Source organism: Rhinopithecus bieti, unplaced genomic scaffold (genome assembly GCF_001698545.2).
Source record: "Rhinopithecus bieti isolate Rb0 unplaced genomic scaffold, ASM169854v2 scaffold_5260, whole genome shotgun sequence".
NCBI lineage: Eukaryota > Metazoa > Chordata > Mammalia > Primates > Cercopithecidae > Rhinopithecus > Rhinopithecus bieti.
The window spans coordinates 1,123,045-1,131,129 of NW_016805896.1; positions in this window are offsets into that span (position 1 = coordinate 1,123,045).

The window sequence follows — 8,085 nt, forward strand, 5'->3', positions numbered from 1 at the left end:
TTTAGGTATAGCAAATAGGGTCCAATGAGCAAACAAGAGACTATCTGCAAATCAAGGTTCTCACGGAGATGGATACAAAAATTCCTGACTTTGACCTTGTGTCTGAAAAATGCCTGCAGCAACTGAGAGGGTTTTTCTTGTTACTGGATGAAAGATTGCTAGCAATGCAGGGGAAGTTTTTATGAATTCTTAATTAAAATCTCATCAAGTTGAAACTTTATCTAGGAATGACCACAGTAATGGTTAACTTTATCAACTTAGAAGATGGATTTGGATGAGATTAACATTTAAGTCAGTGAATTTTGAGTAAAGCAGATTGCACTCATATTGTGAGTGGGTCTCATCCAATCAAGTGAAGGCCTAAATACAGCAAAAAGACCAGCCTCCCCACGCCAAGAGATAATTTGCCAGCAGACTGGGTTTGGAGTTTACACCATCAACTCTCCTGGGCCTCGAGCCTGCGAGTCCCCATTGCATATTTTAGGCTTCTTAGTCTCCATAATCACATGAGCCAATCTTTTTTAACAAATTCGCTCTCTCTGTATGTACATATCAATAGATATTGATATAGATAGATGGGTCAATAGTAGACAGAACTCCGATTATTTCTGTTGCTCTGGAGAGCCCTGATTAAGACAGTCATCCACTGTCTATGCATGATCCTCCATGATGTACTAATAGAAGTAAAGGGAACCCGAGAAGCTGGCTGGATAATGAGACAGAAAGTAAGAATGCAGAAAAGGCATTGACAGCTGCAGATTTGAAAACTGCTCTTGCAATGTTTTGACTGGGCTAGTTATGCAAATTGCCAAAGTGATTTGCCTTTCTTAAAACATATCTTCAAAGTTAAAAATACATGGACCACAAGACATGCAGCAGCACAGGGAGATCAAGTATCAGCCTCTGATCACTTATTTCCCCTTCCCTTCATTCCCCCTGATCACTGCTCCTCACTGATCACTATCAAGAAGCGACCTTACCTCTGTCAACAAGTTACATTAGTGAAAGATAATTTGACAATATCACTCCTCTGCTTAAGTCACTTTGATTACTTCCCACTGCCTTGTTGGTAAATTTAATTTCCTTGTCGTGGTATACAAAGTCTCTTAATGATCTGATTCCAAAAGACATTTCTTCTTCCAAGTGTCTCTAGGGTCCTGTTATTCTCTGAGTGCAGTAGAAATTGATCTACTCATCACTGCCTGAATATACAACTATACTGGCATATTTTCCCTCGCCCTGGAATGTGATTTTCCTGTTCTTTGGTGTTTGGTTTTTTAAAAGCCCAACTAAAAAGGGAACTCAGCTGTAAAATATTTTTCATCTTATAGAATCAGAATAATTCCCTCGTTTGTGCTGTCAGAAGGCTTGTTTTACATGTCTGCAATCACACAATCACGCTAGTTTTTGGTAGATTTGCAAGGGTGACTTTCCTGCTGGAGCTCTAAAGCAAACAAACCTGTCAATAGAACCTCAGCTGTGCTACTGGATAGCTGTGTGGCGCTGGACAAGTTATTCCCTCAGTAAAGCCTCATTTCCTTATCTGTAAAATTGTGATGCTAATAGGAATATGAGGAAAATGGAATGCTTTATTACATAAAAGTGTTTAGGACAGTGCTTGACATTTGGAAAAAGCCCTAATATATTAGCTTCAATTCATTTATAGATTGCCTCCTCAAGAAATATGTATTGACTGCCTGTTACGTGGGAGGCATTGTTTATTGCCATCACCCTTACTATTATTGTATTCTCATTCATTTTTTAATGCTGAGCATCTAGCTCAATAAATGTTACATAGATGTTCATTATATGTTTCCTGATGTTAGAATTACTTTGGTCATTAGGCTTAAACACTGTGAAATTGGATGCTCAGTTTTCATTCTATTTATTAGGTAAAAATTTACAGGCTATAGCTATGAAAAACATACTTAATACCCTAAAGCTGTTTTTTTTTAATGGTGGGGAATTTAAATAACCTAATTGCAATGAAACAATGTCTCCCGTATATGCAAAATAACTATGTTTGTAAAGACAACAGATTATTAAATTACATTGGAAGCATCAATTTATAAATGGTAAGATTACATATTTTGGTAATAGTGTAATATAGCACATTTTAGTATAATTGGACATAAATTGAAATATTAATAACCTCAGTTCTTTGAAACAAAATCAATATTTGTAAGAGTTCCATTTATAACAGTAGCTGTTTGTAATGACCCATGGCATCAGATACCAAATATACTTAAATTTTATAATTTTTATGTTATTGTATCTATCATCTCTCAATCTCGGGGTATATCATAAATTTCACTAAAAATTGTTAGAGGCACAAATGAAAGTATGTCCTTTCCCTCATAGAGATAATGCACCTATTCTTAGGTATCAAATATGGGGCATACTGATTGAACCTATCACTATCTGTGTTACACACTCATAAGATTCAGTAGCAAAGCATGCACATTATATGCTCCAGTTATGTAGTTTTTCAGTTGTAGGATTCTGTTTATTTGGGAAAAATTGACATAGATCAACTTGGTTTAACTATACAGTGTTATAATCTTTTCAGTCATACAGTGCAGATATAAATTCAGTGCCATTTGAGAAGTGAACATATCAACTATTTTGATAAAAATGTCATGTACAGTAGTACTGGAGATAAGACAGAGATAAGTCTGGGTCCTTGATGCTGCCTTTAGGAGTTCCTACCATCCCATTGTGAGAGAGAAATGAGAGAAATGCAGTTTAGTCCATAAGGAACCCAGACTCTGAACTGCCTGAGTTGAAATCCATTGGTACACTTGTTCTCTGTCTTATATCAGTCATATATATTAGTTTACTCATCTATAAAATGGGGATGCCGAAAATAATAGTCCTACTGTGTAGAGCATGCATGAGGATTCAGTGAGTTGATTTACATAAAGAGCTCAGAGTAGTGGGCATCTGGCACAGTGACAAGCCTATGTCTTGATGTCTCAATCCCTAACAAGAGATCCTTCTCTCATTTGAATGGAGTCCTTAGAATCTCCATATTTTGAAACAAAATCTCACCCTTTCCACTTGTCTTCCACCAGTTTGTGAGTACTTGGAGTGTTATAATTGTGTCCGATTTATCATTATTCCCAGTTCAAGTTAACATAGGTGCTTAATAAACGTCTCCTAAGATCTTAGTTTTTTGAACCTCTTAAAAATATAAAACTGGTGTTTCATTTGTTTTCAATTTACAGACATAATTCTGAAGCTTGTGTAGAACCCTTGCCATGCAATGTCATAGCGAAACTATCAATAATATACACTTTAGATTGACTTTAATTTTACTTAAAAATTTTGGGGTACCAATTATTTATTTCAGGCATGGTGTTGGGTACTGCTGATGGAAGAGTAATATCAGCACAATCTCAGTCCAATCCGGGACAAGCTCAAAGATGATCATTTAATGCAATATTTCTGAATCAGAATGGAGGCACTGGAAAATTTTAGTATGTTCTGTGTGCTTGGAGGATGTCCTAGCTGTGAGAAATTTTAGATGGAGTGGCTCTGGGAAGGCAAAAATGGTTGTGAAAACTGCCATGGAAAAAAGGTTATAGAAACAATGAATCAAAAAAGAGCGAAGCAGAGGATAAGAAAGTGAAAAGCAGAGCAGACAAATTTATTTAACCTGATTTACAAGATTTTTGACCAACAGTCCTAGAAAAGAGAGTTTTGGCATTATCTTAAGCCAGGGTTCCCAAAGTGTGTTCCTTGACATACAGTGTCAGCATTACTTGGGAAGTTGTTAGAAATGTAAATTATTGGGCCTTATTTTAGGTCTTCTGAATCAGAAACTCTGGAAGATGAAGCCCAGCAGTGTAGTATTAACAAGCCCTCCAGGTGGAAAAAACTGTCATAACTTAACCCACACTGTTCGTAGTAATTACTCACATTGAGTTTATTAAGTAAATAGTAATGAGTCTTAATTTTCAAAACATCATCATTGTTATCACTAAATAACTATTAAGTTATGTGTTTCTACTAGTAGTGAAGATTTTTTTTAAAAGCTATTTTCTACTCTCTCATTAGTGGCAAAGAAGACATAAATCAACAGCTAAAAATGCAGCAGTAAAATTTGCTAAATATCAAATTATTATTTGTATAATAAACGTTGTAGGTATTTAGAGAAAGTGATGGTAAGCACAGGTGCGCGTGATTGTGAAAATGATTAGGAAATAGGTGATTACCCTGTTTGAGCTCTGTGGTCCCAGAAAACCCTTTAGCTTAATGGTTACCAAGTAACAAATTACCTCAAAGTAAAACAACCAACAATTTATTAATAGGATTGATGAATTAATGAATTACAGTTCCTTAATTCATTATATAATTCATTATAGCTCCTCATAGTTCTGAGCATTTACTGGACTCAGTTTCTTGCATAAGGTCTCTTACTGTTGCAGTGAGATTGTAGCTGGAGCTAGAGATCTCCAAAAGTTTGACTAGGCCAGATGTCCATAACTGTTTCTTCACTCACTTTCTTTCTGTGCTCAGTATTTCATCCTTCAGGGCCTCTCTATATGACTTGAATTTTTAACAGGATAATAGTCTTATGTAGGTGCTTCATTGCATGATGGAGGTTGCTTCAGAGAGAGAAAAGCTCTTCTGAAAGACCTGGAATTAGCATAGCATCAGTTCTACCATATTTTATTTGTCAGATTAATCATAAATCAAGTCCTGATTTAAGGGAAGGGAATTGTGGGTGTGAGTACTTGGAAGCATGGTTTATTATAGGGCCAACTTTGACAACTAGCTATTACACGCCACTGACAATCTCTTGAAAATGTTATATTTGGACTTAATGATCTCTGGAGTAATCTTACTTTAGCTTCATCTTTCAATAATCCATAAAACTTCCCTTTATAAACTGTAATTCACTAAGGAGAATAGTAAAATGTATCTTAACTCGGTTATCATTGGTTTTCAATCCCTATGTCATTTTATTATCAACTGGTTAGCAATATGGTCTGCCGAAAAAGAAAAACCAGCAAGAATTTTTTGGAGGTTATGAAGTCACTAGGAGCCTCTGAGAAAAATATAGACCTTATATTGATGAAGCATTTTTGTGTTAATTTGATCTCTACAATCAAATTACACTAATTGTGTCACAATGTTAAAGGGCTGATGTATAATCAGTGCATTTGTGTATGCAAGTTTTTTAAAATCAGTTGTATCTTGTAAATTTATTTTAGTGGATTTTGGGAAGGTTTACTTTATTAAAATGATTATTCCTTAAGAGCATAATGATTTTATTCTGACCCAGATGTTTTGAAATACAAGGTTCTGTAGAGAAATGCAGTGCCCTCTAGGAAAACCTGTTGAGTGGAAATAAATGTAGATATTTTTTAGAATGTATTGAATATAGAGGCTCTGTTATTCAGAGTACTTACCTTGTGGGATCAAGCCAGATATCATGTCCTTACATAAAAGTCATTAAAGTTTTGCCAAAGAAGCAAAGTGATATTCTAGGCTCTAACTCATTTAAAATCACTTTAAAAGTTTATTTTAAAAAAGTAGTATAGGATTTTAAGAAGATTTGAATTTTACTAAATTCACTCTGAAACTATTATTTACTAGAATGCCAAAACATATTTTGTAAATGTATCACTACGGTATCTAAAGTTTTAAAATTAAGGAGAATAGGAAAGCTTCCATTTTATGCCTTAAACAGTTTCTAACTGTATTATTCAGATTTGAATGCCTAAGCAGAACGTTTATATCCTTCACAGTTATAGTATACAATATGGATACAATAAACTACCTGCTTTTCAAATTTAGGTCATAATCATAGCATATTTTTAAATCATTCCCTACACAATTTAAATAAGAAAAATAAGAACTATGGACCTCTACATTTTGTGATTTTGCTTCATTTTTCTTATCTAGCTACTTCTACCTTAAAACTTTCTTTGGCCCCACCCCCAATTCCACACCTCCATCCCTCTCCTGACTTATCTTACTGTTTACCACAACCTAGCACAGGGTCTAGGGTAATGAAGATATCCAATAAATACTTGTTTCTGGTCCCAAATGATGTCAGCTTGCACTTTTAGTGTCTAAGAGCACCTAGATTATGGATAAGTCTATCAGTTTGTTAATTGCAGTTGCTTCCGGTGGAAAATTTCCCAAGATTTAGGCTATTGGCTCTTGGGTTGGGGGGAAACATTAGAAAACATTTTTAGAAATAAAATTCAACAGAAATGCCAGCAATTTTCATTTAGTGTTAACTATTAAAAGTTCTATTTTTGCAAGTTACAGTAAGTCCTATTTTAAACATTTTAACAGACAACTGTTTCTTAATTTTAAAATAAAAACAAATGTTCAAATCGTCCACTTTGTCCCCAGAAAACTGAGCCATATACAGTAAATGAAACAAATGGAAACCATTACAGCACAATGAAACTCTTCTACCAAATAATAATATGCTCTTCTACGTATAACCTTTCTTCCTGGATTTCCAAGTATAATCATGAAAATTAGTGCAGTTATCCTCAGAGCATCAGTGCCTTTAGCCTCACTGTGTTTCAGAGGAAAGTATTTTAATCTTATTTTAACTTTGGGGAAAAGCGTCAAAGAGAAGTTACATAAAATTTTAGATCAGAGAATATCAAAGGCATTTACTAAGAAAGAATAATAAGCAAGTCTGTCAACCATGACAATTGAGTGTCCCTTTGATCATATAATGCTGCTTCAGCTCATGGCAAACCGAGATAGGACAAGAGGCTTGTGGAGAAGGATAGCACATGAAAAGGTTTAAATGAATGGCATAGTGACACCATCTCATATGACTCTTCCTTATTATTTTTTGCTTCCACTTAAGTCAATTAACTCTTTTTTAAATTCAACAGGACTCAGCCACTTTCACAGATTAACAGTAAAGGAAGTATATTTGACTTTTATTATTTTCAATGACAGCATTAGGACTCATTTAAAATGTAAGAAAGAGCAATGTCATATGTGTTAATTTTCTCTAGGACTATTAATGCTCTGTAGAGATCGCAAGCACCTTTATTACATGGAAGGTCAATATGCAATTGAGTAATGGTTATTGGTAGCTATTCTATAGATGAATGTGTAAGTTATTGCTGCTGTTGTGGACTGAACTGTGCCCCTCCCAAAATTCACAGACTGAGGGCTATAAATAGAAACCGTTGGTTCCATAACCCCTAATGTGACTATCTTTGGAGATAGGTTCTTTAGGGAGAAAATTAAGGTTAAATAAAGATGGGACCCTAATCCAACAGGATTGGATCCTTACATGGAAAGAGAGAGAGAGAGAAAGAGAGAGAGAGAGAGAGAGAGAGAGAGAGAGAGAGAGAGATCAGGGAACTCTCCACATGCACACAGGGGAAAACCTGTGTGAGGAGAGGGAGGAGAGAGTGACAGGGCAGCTGCCTATAAACTAGAAAACAAGGCCTCACCAGAAACCAGCCTTGACAGCACCTTGATTTTGGACTTCTAGTCCCTAGAACTGTGAGAAATAAATTTCTGTTATTTAAGATACCCAGTCTGTGGTATTTTTTAAAAAACTTTTATTTTAGTTTCAAGGGTGCATATGAAGGTTTGTTATACAGGTAAACACGTATCACAGAGGTTTGTTGTACAGATTATTTCATCGCCCAGGTATTAAGCCTGGTACTCAATGGTTATTTTTCTTGCTCCTCTCCCTTCTCTCACCCTCCACGCTCAAGTAGACTCCAGTGTCTGTTGTTCCCTTCTTGGTGTTTATGAGTTCCATCATTTGGCTCCCAGTTACAAGTGAGGATATGCGGTATTTTGTTTTCTGTTCCTATGTTAGTTTGCTAAGGATAATAACCTCTAGTTCCACCCGTGTTGCCTCAAAAGGCACAAGCTCATTCCTTTTATGGCTACATAGTATTCCATAATGTAAATGTACCACATTTTCTTTATCTAATGTGTCACTGATGGACATTTAGGTTGATTCCATGTCTTTGCTGTTGTGAATATTGCTGCAATGAACATTTGTCTTCGTGTGTCTTTGTGATAGAATGATTTATATTCCTCTGGTTATATAGCCAGTAATGGGATTGCTGGGTC